The following is a 19,374-nucleotide window of genomic DNA, read 5'->3' as shown; positions in this document are numbered from 1 at the left end:
CGACAACAAAAAACATCCCTCGGAATTCGTGTTCGATAGGAAAAAATAGCTCTTCAACCAGAAATAGCAAGCAACATGTTTTTCTTCTCTCTTCCGGGCACACACCCTATCGGGTGACACCACTGACAAACACCCTAAAGGGGAACACAACACTTCCTATAACAGAAAAAGCAATATCTGAAATCTTTAAGAAACTAAAAAAGACGTATACTAAAAGATATGTGTTGAAAAGGGATGGTCAATAACAAGATGAACCCAATGCCCAATCTTCCCAATAGTATTCCTTAACTCTTGAATTGATACACTTGTTCATGGCATCTATTCTCTATCTTCACCGTTCACCTTCTCATCCTTAACCTCAGTGATCTGTTCCTCCTAGACATCCTTCTGCGTACAAAAACAGAAGAAGAAGCACGGGCCTAAATCAATAGAATAGTTTAGTTTCAGAAGTATTTTTTGATTGGTATATCAATCATGGTTTATAGGGAAATAGTTAGAATAGGAAAGCTCTGTTTGTTACTAATGTTTGGGTTTTTGTTTACGGCAATAGTAGGTTTCTTGCTTGTCATAATTAGAATATAAGCATCAGTTACATTTGACGTCCAGCCTTTTTATAGAAGAGAAACGAAGGTTAAGGGCAAGGGCGCGGCATAATATATAAGAAAAACTTGATCTTTGAGGGGAAACTTTTCCAACTAGACCGATAAATGAGAAAAAGTACCAGTCGTACCAAGAACCAAAGGCGCCAGCTTTCATTGATATATATACCGTATCTTTTAGCTGAAAAATCTATGGATAAGAACCGGCTCTGGGAGGAGGGGTGGCGCGACAGAGCAATGAAAAGCTGGGATGTTTCCTTATCTTCGGTCGTGACGCCTTTTCCTTTTGTATGAGAAAGCGCTACAAAACATCCTTCTCGCGGGTTATCTTCTACTCAAGCAAGCTCTCTCCTATTCTTCATCCACCAACTAGCAGGAACGTAGGAGCACAAGAGGGTCATCATCTTCTGAAACGATTGGCTTTCGATCTGCTTTCCAAGAGGTGGTTTCTGACATGACCAGAAAGAGTGGAATTCTTGTTAGGATTGGCATGTCAAGTTGCTTTCTCGGACCCTAACATAAACCACCTTATCCTCACTCAGATTGTTCTTTTGGACTGAGCAGAAGCACGACCTCTATTTGACGTTTTCTCTATCCCTTCTAATCTCTCAATGGCATTTCTATCTCTCGATTCAATCAATCAAGTAAGTTCGGATGACACTTGTCTTTATTTAGTGTTTCCCCGGCTATTCAGCCATTACTTGCATCTCAGGTTCTTTGTACCCTTTTTTAGTGCCATGCACACTGAGGTTTCTGGCATGACCGAATATTTTGAGAATATCGCTTATTACGTTAATTTCTTCATCTTGATGTACTCAATCCATTCAAATTCCATAATTCCAATGCTATAATCCCTATATTAAGATGAAGTAAGAAAGCATTAGTCCTCTTATTTTCTGTCTTCTATGAAAGAATGTAGCTCGCTCTTTCAACCCGGGGCCCCCTCTGGGGAACTGTTTGAGTTTTAGCATCGACACCATTTCCTTTTGATCGTATTACACTTGACTCGCTGCAAAACATTTCGCTTTCTGCGCCATGCTCGTACGTGGTTTACACTCCTAGCCTTTCATCTGACTTTGCCATCGGGCAATTGTTTGTTTTCAACTGGATTGGATTCCGAACCAAGAAAGATAGGCAACTTTCACTTGAAAGAAAGGAGCTTCAGAACTCTTGTATTCCACGGAATAAGAATAAGAATAAGAGCAAGAAGGGGCTATCTTTGTGAAGGGACCGGCACCAGAAAGTAGATCATATGGCCTTTCTTCCGCCAAAATCAAGTAAAGCCCCGGCCCAAGAAATGCAGCAAAGCAAGTCGTCTTTGGTTTGGAGCTAAATTCCCGGATGTATAGGCTTGATCGAGTGCCTTACCTGAAATCGACGATATAAAGTGGGCTCTTTAGCTTGCTCCGACAGAGGTCTCCTTCTCCCTTAGCAGCGAGACCGGTCCCTACCTCTTTTCAATCAATCTTTCATACAGTATGCCTTTTCTACGCCTAAAACAAGTTCATGTCTCTCCTCTCTGAAGTCGGACCTTATTGAAAAGTAGTACGCTTTCTTTCGTGGTGTTCAGGATCCCATGCATTGTAGTTCACGCATGGCTTTCTCTAACGAAGCTAATGCCGAAAATTAAAGACCTTAAACGGAAAGACACAGGAGGTGGCGAAAAACGAAAAAAGAGAAAGAGCTTACAAACTTCTCTGAACCCGGTAGCTAGCGGAGCCCTTATTCATGGGTTAGGGACTAGCATTGAACAAAGTTGGTGACAGCCGAAGAAAAAGCGAAAGGGCAAGTAAATAATCTAAACATGCGGGTAAACAGCAAAAAAAGAATAAAAGTAACACGCCTACCTGTTAGTAAAGTAAGGCCTTCCAGAGCCTATCTAACATAGACATACACGCGGATGAGGACACAAGAATAAATGGACGTCGATCCGGTACTAAAATTGCATAGCAAAAAATGCAATATGTTCATACTTGATGAAACGCACATCATCCAATTCATGATTTAAGAACAAGAGAACAAGGTGGAAATTCTTGTATTTCATATAGAAAGAAAGATGTGTCGGGTTTGGATCGAGTGACACAGGAGGTGCTTCTGCATGGCACTCTTTTTAATGGACTTTACCGTCTTTCTTTACCTTCAGAACACAAAGCTTTGCTTGGTGAAATAACTCCTGCCTATATTTGGCATCTCATCTACTTAATTTAATGACATTCCATATCTCAGGAAGGAAAAAAAGCGAATGGAATTTCAGTCAAGTCTTTTTCTACTTTATCCTTCTCTCAATCAAAGAAAGGGAATGCAGATGTTCTATCGTCCTCTCTTCGTATGCCACCAGCCTTCCTCTCAAAACCATATTGATCCGATCTTGCGCAGATAGGTAGGGACGATCCCTCGAGTAACCATGCCTAAAATCATAAGCTGGCCCATTACTTCTGTAGGTGCCTCAATTCTTCCCATTTTCCTACTTATATAACTCTTTGGGGTCCATACCGCACTTGGGGACGGGATATGATTGCTTTCTTAAACAAACCTTTTAGAGCGTTGTCATCTTACCAGCACAGGACTCAATAGTAAGGACTGACACTGCATTGATATCGCTCATGGATCGTGTTATACTTGGGAAGATCCGGCCCAAGGGGAAGTCTGTTATCCACAACCCAACCTTAGATGAGGGAGAAGTTCACGCTTGATCTTCGACCCAAGACAATGGAAGGGAGCTAAAGCCTTCTTCCTTTTTCAAATTTGTTTATATGGAGCAAAAAGAGGTCGCGTCATACCATTTATTCCGCCAAGAAGCATTCGTCTACGGCACTTAGAACGCCTCGACACATTTGTACTCACGCCTAGGACGGTCTTTCACATGGAAGTAAGATTAGAGAGTATGATCATAGTTTGACCGTAGTAAAAAAGAAGTCCCTTTCTCATTTGCTTCTTGGTCATCTCTGTAGAGATAGAAGAAAGAAGTCCCACGCAAGGGTCATGTTATTTCTATTCTTTTCACTATTGTTATTCCCTATTTCCTTAACTGATCTTGAGTTGTGCCGAAACAACAGAAATATGGTCTCTCATAAATTGATTTCTTTCATCACTGTTCTTAAATCAATCCGTGTCAGGTACAGAGCCAATCTTCACATCCCATAGGTAAAACAAGTCGCTTTATAGGCTCCTCGTGAAACTACAACCTTCTGAAGCCCTAGTCAAAAAGTTGTGCGAAACCTCAATTGGTAAGAGGAGTAAATACCTATTCTTTGGCCATTCAAAACATCGAATTGGTTGGCTCGCTCAACCTCTCGAACCGGGACAAAACTTCCCAGCGTTGCATTCACCGCCTAGCCTCGTCCAACATGACTTTAAGGCACGTTTTGCATGCCTTTAAAGTGTACCCCCTCGGAGGTATCAAAAAGTGCAAGAAATCGCATTGATGACTAATAAAGTAGGGTTTTCACTCGTGTGGGTTCGCCCACCTTCCCTTCAACAGCTCTCCCTGGACACCCTATACTAAACTGAGGAATTACTTAAGCCCCTGGCTTTTTTTCCGACAACTCAAAGCCGCTGCACCGACAGATAACATGTCGTGGATCTTATGTGGCGCTAAAACTTCATGATAGATCAAATCCTGATTAGGACTGGAGAGGGACGTTGATGTTCCAAACATTGGGTTCAAGAGCTCGGTTTGTGTAACATCCCAAATTTTCAATTTGGAATGTTATACATTAGAACATCATTGCATAGCATATTTTATTGCATTTTGGCAAATCCCCGATAAATCCTAAGCAACTCAAGGACCCTCGGAGAGAGTTGGCGATTTTCCCGATTTTTCATATTTGATTTTTCAAATAATAAAACGAGGATTTTGGTTTTAATTATTTTTCTCTCCAAAAAATATTTCACATTAAAATAAATGAGAGGAGAAAATATGACTTCTCCAAAACAATTGAAATATTGGAGGAAAAATATTAAAATCATATATTGGATTTTATTCGGATTTTATTTGCAATTTTTCTTGCATAAAAAAAATTGCACGTTTTTAACTGCATTTTGTGTCAAAAAAATATTCACCTTGTTCTAATTATTTTAATTAGACGGGGAAAATTTGTTTTATCTTTTTCTTGGATTTTTATTTATTTTTCTGTGATTTTTTTTGATTCGGCGGAATTTTTTTTAAAATAAAAATAAAAAAATCCCCGCGCCCGACTGGGCCGAGGAGACCGAGGCGAGGACGGCCGCCGCCGCCGAGTCCCGCTCGCCTACGCCTCCCCGGCGCCCCCTTCCCCAAGCCGGCGAAGCCCCCCCTCCTTATATACCCCCACCCCGCCGCCTCTCTCCACCCCCCCGCCGCCCCTCTCCCTCGCGCCCGCGCCGCCGCCGCAAGACGCCGCCGCCAGAGCCCGTGCGCCGCCGCCCGCCGCCTCCCGTCGTCGCCCGTCGCCGCCCCAAGCCCCGCCGCACCCGGCCGCACCCCGCCCGACCCCGCCGGAGCCCGTCCCGACGAGGTAGCCGAAGCCGCCGCCGCCTTGCCGGTTAAAAAAAAAACGATTCGGTTTATTTTTTTTAAAACCCTAGTTTTCGTTCTTTTTTCAGATCGGTTTATTTTATCTTTTTCGGTTTTATTATTTATTGAACGTTCACCGACCCGTTCGTTTTAACGAACGTGTTCGTCGAATTTTCGCTGTTAACGAACGTTCGTTCGTTTAACTGTTCGTCAGTTTTCTTTTTCGTCGGATTTTTCCGCGACTTCTCCAGATCTCGATTTCAGATCAGATCTTCGTTTTCGTTTAACTTTTCGCTCGTTTATCGGAATCAGGCGATTCAAGCGCCTAGAGTTTCGTCTCGAAATTCTCTTTCCGTTTAACCTACTCAAACAAGTTTTTGCCACTGTAAAATTTGACCTAGATCCTGATTAGTAAACGAAGCTTGTTTCTTTCGCCGTTTGACTTTCATTGCTTCGTTCGAGTTGATTATTTTTGCAAACCGGAGTTCTTAATTTGAACTTTCTGGTTGGATCTTTTATTCGAGTTTTACCTGTGCATTAGATGAGTACTTATTGTTTGCTTGTTTGTGTGCGATAGAGTACCCGGAGTGCGCCGCTTGTTACTTCGAATCTCTAGGTTTCGCGGATCATCAGCAAGGCAAGTAACACTTCGATCATACATTTCCATACCCAGTTTTTTTTTTGCATTAGATCAATCCTCAAACATTGCATGGTTAGGATCTAATTAAATTGTGGGAATTGGGAAGTAGTTGAGGTAGTACCTATTACCTGTTTTATTATCAAACCCTTGGGAGTTACTTCTACGTTTGCTACTATATTGCCATGCTATGCTTGTAGACGTGGATTGGGTTTGAGAGTTCATGACAGATGTGAGATTGTTAATTAATGGTTTATTTAAGGTGGCAACTAAAACTCACATCTGGGTGGATTGAGGTACCTGGGTATTCCAGGATTGCCTGTTTTTCTTTTGGACCGCCACCCAGGCTCAAAGGGATCATGAGATTATTCATGCTAGAAACTTCCGTGTGCAGCCGCAAGCTATTATGGGCTCTAGCATAGTTGATTAAGTTGTGTGAACTCTTACAGTGGTAGACTAGCAGATGTAGGGGAAAGTAGGTGTAACGGTCTACCCATTCGTAAGGTGCAAGCACTTCTGAAAGACTGTGTCTCGGTCGTCCGTTTCTCAAACATCATGCAGTGCGAGAATCAAGCGGAGGCGATCGAGTCTTGTGGGGAAAAGTGCACAAACCTTTGCAGAGTGTACAAACTAATCATGGTTAGCCGTGTCCCCGGTTATGGACAACTTGAGTATCAAGTACCTGGATCATCATGTGAATCTCATCACCATGTTACTTTAATTAATGTTGTTGGGTTAATGATGATACTTAATTGGGATTGAGATGCTGTCAACCATCTCAATGTTTAACAACCACCATGATAGTTAAATAAAATTTATTCCTTTGCAGTAGGAAAAAAATTGGCTTTTCGCAAAACTGTAACCATAGAGCTTTCCACCAGCCATATATGCATGTAGTATAGCATTACTATGTTCATTATTCTCTATGTGTTATTTTGCCAGCATATTCCATGTGCTGACCCGTTTTCGGGCTACAACGTTTCATGTTGCAGACTTTTCAGACGACGAGTAAGGTGCCTTAGGTCGTGGTCTTATACTCAGTGATGCCGTTGGAGTTGTTGGACTCACTTATCTTCCAAGTCTTCCGTTGTTATCGTATTTAGATGGCCTTAAGCCATATTTGTCATACTCATTCTCTTTTGAGATATTCGATGTAATAAGTGTGTGCTTGCTACTCTGTTATAAATCCTCCATTTGTACTGTGCGTGTCAGCATTACTGATCGCTACAAAGGTGGTATCAGAGCACACGCTGACTGTAGGACACGACCACTAAGCTTAAGCCCTAGAACACTTCTCTCTTCTCATTTCTGACCTCTCTCCACTTTCTACTCTTTTAGGAATGGCGGATGCAAGGAGCAAGTTCATGCAACCAGATGAAGACACGCCTTTTGGACGACACTTGAAGGAAGTCACTAAGTACTTGAACATAGGAATACCAAGCATCAACGGAACCTACAACGCCACATTACCCGAAGAGGAGAGCTGGAAGATTCAAGTTCAAATTCCAGGAAGGACGTTTGCGCCTGTCACTGAGCCGATAAAATTGGTTTTTGAAGCACCAACCTGGAGTTTAGGGAAGAGCATGGCAGTCCACATCGCTATGGGACGCATTGGAGAAGTCTACCACAGGGAGCTTAAGGATACTATTTATCAGATTTGTGGACGCCGAGACGAGCAATGGGAGATGATCAGAACCAAGAAGGATGGATCAATTGCAGCTTTCATCCAGGAGCAAAACCAACACATTCGACGCCAGGAGAACCAGATGTGCTCAGACAAGGAAGATCTGAAGAAGGCATTGACGAAGATCAAGGAGCTGGAGGAAGAACTCAAGGCTACACGCGAGGATTATTTGGAGGAAATCGTCGCACTAGTAGGGAAGAATGACGACCTGGAGAAGAAGATTGGAGTATTCATGGGAAATCCAGTACCAGAAGCAGAAGATGACGAATGCGCTTGCCCGGATAACTACATCATCATCGACGACACCGACTCGGAACCAAGTGAAGATGACTTTGTTGATGAAGCTGGAGCAGATATCATGGAGTCTTCAACTGATCAGAATTTCTAGTAGACCACCATATCAGTAGTAGTTTTCCCCCATGTATATAGTATAGTTCGAGCACTTTGTAACGCTAGTTAGATCGATTGTATGCCTTGTTTGAATTGATTGAGTGATATTGATTGTATTTGACTCATGAGCATATGGGTAGTGTTTTCTCTCTAGACCTCATTCTATTCTTAACTCTCATCTTTTCTAACCCATCAGATGCCTCCGAGACGCGACACCGGATTGGTTTTCCCACCAGAGATCACTCAGTTGATTCAGCAACAGAATGCCCTGATGCAAGTGTTAGTACAGAACCAAGGCAACAACAACAACAACCCACCACCTCCACCTGTTGATCACTTAGCCCGCGTGTTTTCCAGCAGCACCGAGCCGATTGTTGCAGATGATTGGCTCCGCAAAGTTGGAAGGGAGTTGACCACTGCATGATGCACAGATGCGGAAAGAGTGCGTTTTGCCGCACATCAGCTTGATGGACCCGCATCATCATGGTGGGAGAATTACACATCCACACACCCTATTGACACTGTCACATGGGACCCGTTTCAGCAAGCTTTCCGTACAGCTCATGTTTCAGCAGGAGCTATGGCTATGAAGAAGCGTGAGTTTCGCAACCTACGCCAAGGAGGACGCACCGTAGGCCAGTATGTGGAAGATTTCAGTAAGTTAGCACGTTATGCACCAGATGACGTTGCTACAGATGCAGCCAAGCAGGAGAAGTTTTTGGAAGGACTGAATGATGAACTGAGCATGCAGTTGATGGTAGCAACCTTCAACAACTACCAGGAGTTGGTAGATAGAGCACTCATGATTGAAGGGAAGCAACAGCAGATTGAAAACCGTAAGAGGAAGTATGGACAAGGGAAGTATAATTCTGGAGCTCAGCAGAAGCCGCGTTTTGCCCCGAAACCGGGAGGACAGTTTCAACATACCCATGGAGGAGGTAGTTCGCACAACCATAATGGCTCCAAGAATGGTAATGGGAACGGAGGAAGCAATGGACAGAACCGTACCAACCCTTCAACCCCAGCCAAGAGGGACCTGAGCCAAGTCACTTGATTTAAGTGCCAGAAGACTGGACATTATACCAATGAATGTCCTGAAGCCCAGAATGGAAATGGCAGTGGAAGCTCTGGGAAGAAGCCGAACCCTTTCAATAAAGGACATGTGAACCACGTGAGCGTGGAAGAGGTTGAAGCACAGCCTGATGCAGTAATAGGTAAGTTTTTGGTTAAGTGATTTACTCCAATCGTTCTTTTTGATGCTGGTGCATCGCATTCATACATATCAAGGGGATTTGTGGATAAGTTTAAGTTGCCCACCAAAGTTCTCAGAACACCTATGTTAGTAACATCGCCAGGAGCAGAGTATATGGCAAGCCAAGGATGTTTTCAGATGCCATTGGCCATAGGTAGGCATGTTTTCCCCTCAGACCTAATAATTTTGGAGTCGCAAGATTTGGATGTGATTTTGGGAATGGATTGGCTATCGATGTATGGAAGAAACATCGATTGCGCCAGTAAGTCGATTTTGCTTACCACCCCAGAAGGAAGAAGGATCAAGTATGTATCCCGGCATGTGCCAAAGAGGACTCAAGTGAATTCCTTATCAGGAGTTGTACAGGAGGAGGTACCAGTGGTGAAGGATTACCCAGATGTATTTCCAGAAGAGTTGCCAGGCATGCCACCGGATAGAGACATTGAGTTCTTGGTTGAACTTTTGCCAGGCACAGGGCCAATATCTAAGAGACCGTACAGGATGCCCGCAAAAGATTTGGAGGAAATTAAGAAGCAGATTAAGGAGTTATTGGATAAAGGCTATATTCGCCCAAGTTCGTCACCTTGGGGATCGCCAGTACTTCTAGTGGAGAAGAAAGATGGATCGTTGAGGATGGTTGTTGATTACGGTGGATTGAATGAAGTGACCATTAAAAACAAGTACCCACTACCGATGATCAATGATCTGTTTGACCGCTTCAAAGGAGCTAAAGTATTTTCCAAGAATGATCTACGATCAGGATACCATCAGTTAAAGATTCGAGAGCAGGATATACCTAAGACGGCCTTTACCACCAGATATGGGCTGTATGAGTATACCGTTATGTCATTTGGTCTGACTAACGCACCTGCCTATTTCATTAACATGATGAACAAAGTGTTTATGGAGTTTTTGGATAAGTTCGTCGTGGTGTTCATTGACGATATTTTAGTCTATTCCAAGAATGAAGAAGAGCATAAGGAGCATTTGCGTTTGGTACTTGAGAAGCTCAGAGAACATCAGTTATATGCCAAGTTCAGCAAATATGAATTTTGGCTGAAGGAAGTTGGATTCCTCGGACATGTTATATCCGGAGAAGGAATAGCAGTAGACCCCGCCAAAGTTGACACAGTAACAAGTTGGGAATCACCCATGTCAGTTGGAGAGATTCGGAGTTTCCTTGGACTTGCAGGATACTACCGGAGGTTTATTGAGAATTTCTCAAAGATTGCTAAACCCATGACTGAGCTATTGAAGAAGGACACCAAGTTCAATTGGACTGAGGAATGTGAAGCTAGTTTCCAAGAGTTGAAGAATCGATTGGTTACATCACCAGTGTTGATTCTGCCAGATCAACGCAAGGATTATGAAGTTTATTGCGACGCTTCCCGTCGAGGACTTGGAGTAGTGCTTATGCAGGAAGGAAGAGTTGTGTCATATGCTTCACGACAACTTAAACCCCATGAGAAGAATTATGCTACGCATGATTTAGAGTTAGCAGCCGTGGTGCATGCGTTGAAGACATGGAGACATTTTCTCATCGGAAACCATTGTGAGGTGTACACGGATCACAAGAGTTTGAAGTATATTTTCACGCAGAAGGAATTAAATCTCAGGCAGAGGAGATGGTTGGAGCTCATTAAGGATTATGATATGAGATTGCATTATCACCCAGGGAAGGCTAACGTAGTAGCAGATGCGTTGAGCCGCAAGAGCCATGTCAACACCCTCATGACAGGAGAGTTACCTCAGGAGTTAGCCGAGGACCTTCGCGAGCTATGTTTGGAGATAGTCCCAAGAGGCTATTTAGCGACATTGGAGATTCAGTCTACCTTGATGGAAAAGATCGGAGAAGCTCAGAAGACAGACAAGGAGATTGACGAGATAAAGGAAAAGATGAGCAAAGGAAAAGCCAAGGGATTTCGTGAGGATGAGCACGATACCTTATGGTTTGAGGACCGCGTTTATGTGCCCAATGATCCGAAGATCAGGAAGTTGATTTTGCAAGAGGCCCATGATTCACCGTATTCGATTCACCCAGGAAATACCAAGATGTATTTGGATTTGAAGGACACTTTCTGGTGGACCGGAATGAAGAAGGATATTGCGGAGTATGTAGGAGTTTGTGATGTATGTCAGAGAGTGAAGGCAGAACATCAGAAGCCAGCAGGATTGCTACAACCATTGCCAATACCCGAATGGAAGTGGGATAAAATAGGCATGGATTTTATCACAGGATTGCCCAGGACTCGTCCAGGCTATTACTCAATATGGGTTGTAGTCGACCGTTTGACAAAAGTAGCTCATTTCATTCCAGTGAAGACCACTTACACCAGTGCTAAGTTGGCAAAGATATACATGACCAGGATCGTATGTTTGCATGGAGTTCCGAGGACCATTGTATCAGACAGAGGAACCCAGTTTACCTCGAAGTTTTGGAAGCATTTACATGAAACCTTGGGAACCAGGCTAGAATTCAGTACAACCTTTCACCCACAGACAGATGGACAGACCGAGAGAGTCAATTAGATTTTGGAAGACATGTGGAGAGCTTGTGCACTAGATTATGGATCTAGTTGGGACGACAATTTGCCATATGCAGAGTTCTCTTACAACAACAGTTATCAAACCAGTTTGAAGATGGCCCCTTTCGAAGCCTTGTATGGAAGGAGGTGTAGAACACCATTGTTATGGGACGAAGTAGGAGACCGTCAGTTGTTTGGACCAGATTTGATTAAGGAGTCTGAACAGAAAGTGAGGTTGATTCGCGATAGGCTCAAGGTAGCCCAGTCCAGGCAGAAGAGTTATGCTGATTCTAAACGAAAGGAGACAGTTCACGAAGTCGGAGACATAGTCTATCTTCGAGTATCACCACTTCGAGGAGTGAAGCACTTTGGAGTTAAGGGAAAGCTAGCGCCCCGTTTTATCGGACCATACAGAGTTTTGGAACGTATGGGAGAAGTTGCCTACAAGCTGGAATTGCCCGGAGGGTTGTCAGGAGTTCACGACGTATTTCACGTTTCACAGTTGAAGAAGTGCCACGCAGAGATGGCTGAGATCCCACTGAGAGATATAGTGCCACCGGAAGCGATTCAGCTGGAAAGTGATTTGACCTATGAGGAAAAACTAGTTAAGATTCTTGAGTATGCCAGCCGAGTTACCCGCAGTAAGGTTATCAAGTTTTGCAAAGTCCAGTGGAGTCACCATACGGAAGATGAAGCCACCTGGGAGCGAGAGGAAGATCTACGGAAGGACCACTCCCACCTATTTTCTAGCCAACCCGAATCTCGAGGGCGAGATTCATCTTAAGGGGGTAGGTTTGTAACATCCCAGATTTTCAATTTGGAATGCTATACATTAGAACATCATTGCATAGCATATTTTATTGCATTTTGGCAAATCCCTGATAAATCCTAAGCAACTCAAGGACCCTCGGAGAGAGTTGGGGATTTTTCCGATTTTTCATATTTGATTTTTCAAATAATAAAACGAGGATTTTGGTTTTAATTATTTTTCTCTCCGAAAAATATTTCTCATTAAAATAAATGAGAGGAGAAAATATGACTTCTCCAAAACAATTGAAATATTGGAGGAAAAATATTAAAATCATATACTGGATTTTATTCGCAATTTTCTTGCATAAAAAAATTGCACGTTTTCAAAACTGCATTTTTGTGTCAAAAAAATGTTCACCTTGTTCTAATTATTTTAATTAGACGGGGAAAATTTGTTTTATCTTTTTTTGGATTTTTATTTATTTTTCTGTGATTTTTTTTTGATTCAGCGGAATTTTTAAAAAATAAAATAAAATCCCCGCGCCCGACTGGGCCGAGGCCCAGCCGAGCCAGGCCGGCCCACCCCGCGCCCCGTCTCCCTCCTGGAGACCGAGGCGAGCACGGCCGCCGCCGCCGAGTCCCGCTCGCCTACGCCTCCCCGGCGCCCACTTCCCCAAGCCGGCGAAGCCCCCTCCTTATATACCCCCCACCCCGCCGCCTCTCTCCACCCTGCCGCCGCCCCTCTCCCTCGCGCCCGTGCCGCCGCCGCAAGACGCCGCCGCCGGAGCCCGTGCGGCGCCGCCCGCCGCCTCCCGTCGCCGCCCCAAGCCCCGCCGCACCCCGCCCGACCCTGCCAGAGCCCTGCCCGACCCCGCCGGAGCCCGTCCTGACAAGGTAGCCAATGCCGCCGCCTTGCCGGTTTTTCAAAAAAAAAAACGATTCGTTTTTTTTTTCAAAAACCCTAGTTTTCGTTCTTTTTTCAGATCGGTTTTTTTTCGGTTTTATTATTTATTGAACGCTCACCGACCCGTTCGTTTTAATGAACGTGTTCTTCGGATTTTCGCTGTTAACGAACGTTCGTTCGTTTAACTGTTCGTCAGTTTTCTTTTTCGTCGGATTTTTCCGCGACTTTTCGAGATCTCGATTTCAGATCAGATCTTCGTTTTCGTTTAACTTTTCGCTCGTTTATCGGAATCAGGCGATTCAAGAGCCTAGAGTTTTGTCTCGAAATTATCTTTCCGTTTAACCTACTCAAACAAGTTTTTGCCACTGTAAAATTTGACCTAGATCCAGATTAGTAAACGAAGCTTGTTTCTTTCGCTGTTTGACTTTCGTTGCTTCGTTCGAGTTGATTCTTTTTGCAAACCGGAGTTCTTAATTTGAACTTTTTGGTTGGATCTTTTATTCGAGTTTTACCTGTGCATTAGATGAGTACTTATTGTTTGCTTGTTTGTGTGCAATAGAGTACCCGGAGTGCGCCGCTTGTTACTTCGAATCTCTAGGTTTCGCGGATCATCAGCAAGGCAAGTAACACTTTGATCATACCTTTCCATACCCAGTTTTTTTTTGCATTAGATCAATCCTCAAACATTGCATGGTTAGGATCTAATTAAATTGTGGGAATTGGGAAGTAGTTGAGGTAGTACCTATTACCTGTTTTATTATCAAACCCTTGGGAGTTACTTCTACGTTTGCTATTATATTGTCATGCTATGCTTGTAGACGTGGATTGGGTTTGAGAGTTCATGACAGATGTGAGATTGTTAATTAATGGTTTACTTAAGGTGGCAACTAAAACTCACATCTGGGTGGATTGAGGTACCTGGGTATTCCAGGATTGCCTGTTTTTCTTTTGGACCGCCACCCAGGCTCAAAGGGATCATGAGATTATTCATGCTAGAAACTTCCATGTGCAGCCGCAAGCTATTATGGGCTCTAGCATAGTTGATTAAGTTGTGTGAACTCTTACAGTGGTAGACTAGCAGATGTAGGGGAAAGTAGGTGTAACGGTCTACCCATTCGTAAGGTGCAAGCACTTCTGAAAGACTGTGTCTCGGTCATCCGTTTCTCAAACATCATGCAGTGCGAGAATCAAGCGGAGGCGATCGAGTCTTGTGGGGAAAAGTGCACAAACCTCTGCAGAGTGTACAAACTAATCATGGTTAGCCGTGTCCCCGGTTATGGACAACTGGAGTATCTAGTACCTGGATCATCATGTGAATCTCATCACCATGTTACTTTAATTAATGTTGTTGGGTTAATGATGATACTTAATTGGGATTGAGATGCTTTCAACCATCTCAATGTTTAAATAAAATTTATTCCTTTGCAGTAGGAAAAAAATTGGCTTTTCGCAAAACTGTAACCATAGAGCTTTCCACCAGCCATATATGCATGTAGTATAGCATTACTATGTTCATTATTCTCTATGTGTTATTTTGCCAGCATATTCCATGTGTTGACCCGTTTTCGGGCTGCAACGTTTCATGTTGCAAACTTTTCAGACGACGAGTAAGGTGCCTTAGGTCGTGGTCTTATACTCAGTGATGCCGTTGGAGTTGTTGGACTCACTTATCTTCCAAGTCTTCTGCTGTTATCGTATTTAGATGGCCTTAAGCCATATTTGTCATACTCATTCTCTTTTGAGATATTCAATGTAATAAGTGTGTGATTGCTACTATGTTATAAATCCTCCATTTATACTATGCGTGTCAGCATTACTGATCCAGGGATGACACTGGTGCACAGCAGCACAGACTATTTGAGGTCTGGTCGCTACAGTTTGACAGACATAAACCTCAGTGATCGGCTTTACACCAGGAAAGAGCAATGAGATAAACTCACCCCCCATGGCGAGACGAGACATATTCATGGGCTCCTGCTTGAACATTGTCCCAAAAACAACGGTCACACCCTTGCCAAACACCTCCTCAGCTGACGATAATATATCAGACATTGGACTGGAGGGCCTTAGTTGGCCAAGTATGTTTTGTATATAAGGATCCATGGTCTTATCAAACTCCAATTACCAAATGGTACATAAAGGAGTTATTGCATAAAAGGAAGTACCATTGCCACCAGTGATCTTTAAAAGTGATAAACTAAACTCATCGCGTTAGGAGAATCCTCTAAACTTAATATAATAGGCTCACTTTATCACTATAAACTTTTTAGTGATGACCAAATAACGAAAACACTTCGTTGAATGACGTGTTGTTAAAGAAAATAGCTGCGTCGCCCCCCTTCAAGACATGAAACTATAGACAGGTACCTGAGGTGCCCTGCTGAGAGAAGAATTTGTCAACAATCAAGCACTTGAGCTTGCAAGAATAAATATATGATGTCTATGCTATTATTGGGATAAAATGAATCAAAAAAGCAGCAGAATATGAGAAGGATTTCTTTTCTTAAAGGGTGTATACATTAGAGTGTACCTGCTTGGTAGGCATGAAATCACTAACAAAGAGTTGCCTAGCTCCGATGAGCTTGCAAGCATAATTTGGAATTTCATAGAAGTGGGCATAGCTAGGGGTGAACCACGAGAAGTTAGAGCAATTAATGGGTAGGTATCGTAAACATCCTGAGTGTATCACGGCATTGAAGTAGAAGAAATAGAAATGTTTTCCTTTCTTTCGCATTTGATTTGCATGCCCCCTGTAGATTTGACCCGGAGCCAATGCCAGTCTTTTTTGCGATGAAATGCACTTGAGCTAGTCACTAAGTAAGGCGACAGCACCAAAAGATGTGCATGTGTCATTAGGCCATTGGATTACTCAACAAAAAGTGAGGTGCCAAACGATGAAGAAGAACACTTGAAACCAGGCACTGAACCCTAAATGCTTCGCCTGGCTAACCAGATAGATTACTTCTATCTGCTAGCTTGCCCTAAGAAAAACAACAGTTCCACAGATATCTCCAGTGCTTTTCTATTTGAAACACAAGGGCGCTAAGCAAAGAGAATTTCAATTAACAAACAGTAGGTGCTTTTTATTCCTTGGCCCATCTCAGTGATATGTAGGCTCTCAGCCCTTAATTGAATCATCCGTCCTCCCTACAGAAAGAAAGCGATTTTATGCCCTCCCAAAGGAAAACGTTTGGGCCTGCTGGATCTCGACACGGAGCAAAATATAGATGATCTCCGCAAATGGGCGAGGTAGGAGGACGTGGTTGGAAGGGTAAACTGTTTCTATTTTTTGATATAAAAAGAGAGTGCTAAAGGAGTCATTCAGAAGTGAGTGAAGGGGCAAAGCTCATTTCTTTCATTCAGGAATGGACACTGGACCAGAATGAAATGTGGGAATATCGGGATTGGCAGATTTTTTATATTGAAATAAAAAAACTCAACACGACTAGTGAATTCAAATTAGAGTCACTTGCGGATTTCTTCAAATTGTTGTAGTGTAGTATTGTGGTTTTTCAGTAAAGACCCCGACCTATAAATATTCACAGCCCGGCTCATACGGGCGGACTATATTCACCCAGAGCCCCGTTGCGACTGCAATGCTGTTCTTGAAGGACATTACCTTAGAGCAAAAAAAAGGGAATAGAAGTTAGGAAGACTACTGACGTAGGGCAGCGGGTGAGCTCAACCTCGAACCAAACAAGCAACGGATTGAGCAACTAGCGCGAAAGCCGTTGCGCGTTAGTGCATCCGTTTTCTTGCTCCATTGTTATTAGTTTCTATTCTCTCCGTGCACGAACCTTGGTCCAATCAATTTGTTTGGAATTGGGGTTAGGACCGGTTAGAACTCCCATTTCCCGATCGGAGGTTTGAGCTGCTATGGCAAGCTTTTTTCCGAATAGTGGGTATGGGGAACCCACCGTACCAACACGATTGGCTGGTGTTGCTGATACCGGACCCGTTATAACCCCGATATATGACAAGTCCCCCATGGATTCGATAATAAGGAAATGAAGAACGGGAACGAAACGAAATAAAGCATTTCTAGTGGATGAGCTTCTCTCCATTTTGTCTGGTAATAGAATAGGGCGCCTTGCTTTGACCAACACTCCAGTTTTTGCTCTATCCATGGAGCGTATGAATTTCCTTAAATGTAGATAGACCAAAAAAGGGAATAAAGGGACAGGGATAGGAATTATAGTACCATTGGAAGAAGAGGCACCAGTGGGAACATCTCTACTGATGAACCATTTCAATAGTACGGGTGCTGCCGTGCCACGGGGCACGACCATTGAAGTAATGAAAAAGAAGAAGTTCTGTAGTTGGACCATCTGCTCTATCCATTCGATTTGAGCTTCTCCAGAGAAGATGAGTCGCTAAAAATGAAAGTGTTCGCAACACATACCGAAAAAGGTACCTATGTTGCCGACCATTAATGACTAGTTCGAAGACCAGGAGCAGGGGCACGTGCCAAGAAATATTTGTTACTTTCCCTATAGTTTTCAAACGTTTTCAATAAAACCTTCTCGTAGAAGTATTTTCACAAAGTTTTCGGTAATATTAGTAGATGCTATTCGAACCCTTCCTTTTATTAAGATTCTTATTCTTATTCTTATTATTATCTAATTATTCTTTTTTTCATGTATATGCGTCAGACACAATCTACTAATTGATCTATATTCTGATACCCTACTATATCATAGTCTCTACTACTAGTATTTTTAATACCTCGGGAGCTCATGAGACTCTTTTAGTGAAATTCATAAGTCTCAATTCCCGAGCGATCGCACCAAAAACTCGAGTTCCTTTTGGATTTCCTTCTTGATCAATGACAACCGTCATCATATCGTATTATCATACCGTTGTCACGTTTGAGTTCTTTACATGTACGTACAATTACAGCTCGTCTTACTTCTGTCTGATCTTTCTAGAGGCATTCTGGGCACTGCTTCTTTGATTACAGCAACAATAACGTCATCAATATGAGCATATCAGTGATTACCAGCTCCTAAGATTCGAATACATATCAATTCGATAGCCCCACTCCGTTGTTATCCGCTACATTCAAAAGGGTCTGAGTGAGATGGATCTTGGAAGTCTGGTTTTTGATTGGATAGTGATCTCGGGCACGAGTGGTTGATCTTTGCGGGCCGTGAATGGCCATGGAAAGGAGTATTGATGTCAATATGTTCAATCGAGAAGATTGGACAATGAAAGACTGTGCGACTCCGTATGAGGACCTCCTTCCCTTTTGCTCTGCCTACTCTCCGTTCACACGGTTATGAAAGCGGAGGAAGGGCGGGCAGCAGGTACCACGAGCCCTCTGTCCCACACATCTATCAAGAAGCAAGTGTAGTTCACTGGTTCCACCGAATGCTCCTATCTCTTGGCAAAGATTGTGTGAGTGTGCAGTTATGCTTCGGCTGCTTCGCCATGGAATAGATCGATTCAGTTCCCCTTCTTTTCCTGTGCACTCGCTTTGTATCTCCAACACACAAGGAAGGACGCGGTGGGAAGAAAGCTGCCCTATCCTCTGTCCGGTGATCATTCCGCTGGCATCTTGCATTCACGCCTCCGTTTGACTGCCGCTCGGGAATGTAGTTGTAGATCCGTGAGTCTTAGTGGGTCGTTGGCTCCACCTCTTATCTCCTTCTACGACATGCTGTAGTCGTCGCCATATTCAATATGTCACTTAGTCATATCTGCCTCGCAGCGGGTCAGCACCTCCGAAAGAAAGGGAGGGAGGACTTCATTCAGTGACTCCGCGATCGCCCTCTAAACGATCAAAATAAGGTAAAGCTTGAAGATAAGTTTTGTACTCAATTAATTTCTCAATCCCTCTAGTCGGGTGGGCGCCGGTCGGCCAGATCACCCTGAAAACCATACGTGCGGGTCTCCCCGCATGCGGCTCACGCCATTTGAGGTGGCCCAGCCCAGCATTCATTCGCAAATCTTGTAGTGAAATTGAGACTGCTCGACCTCGGAAGCTAATTCGTGTGTAGGCAATGCTGTCTTAATACCGTTGATTGTATCTATTCACATGGCATCATCAAATGATACAAGTCTTGGATAAGAATCTACAACACAATAGAACGCCCTTGTTGATGATTCTTTACTGCGACTGCATCCAGCTCGAATAAT

The 19,374-nt window shown here is 43.4% G+C and overlaps 1 pseudogene; it reads left to right on the top strand.

Annotated features, from left to right (window-relative positions):
• Positions 1-18,465: 18,465 nt before the first annotated feature.
• On the top strand, positions 18,466-19,046 carry LOC123496857 (uncharacterized; annotated as a pseudogene).
• Positions 19,047-19,374: the final 328 nt, after the last annotated feature.

Source organism: Aegilops tauschii, chromosome 1, assembly GCF_002575655.3.
Source record: "Aegilops tauschii subsp. strangulata cultivar AL8/78 chromosome 1, Aet v6.0, whole genome shotgun sequence".
Classification (NCBI taxonomy): domain Eukaryota; kingdom Viridiplantae; phylum Streptophyta; class Magnoliopsida; order Poales; family Poaceae; genus Aegilops; species Aegilops tauschii.
The sequence above is the reverse complement of the archived record's forward strand: the minus strand, read 5'-3'. Positions and strand labels throughout refer to the sequence as shown.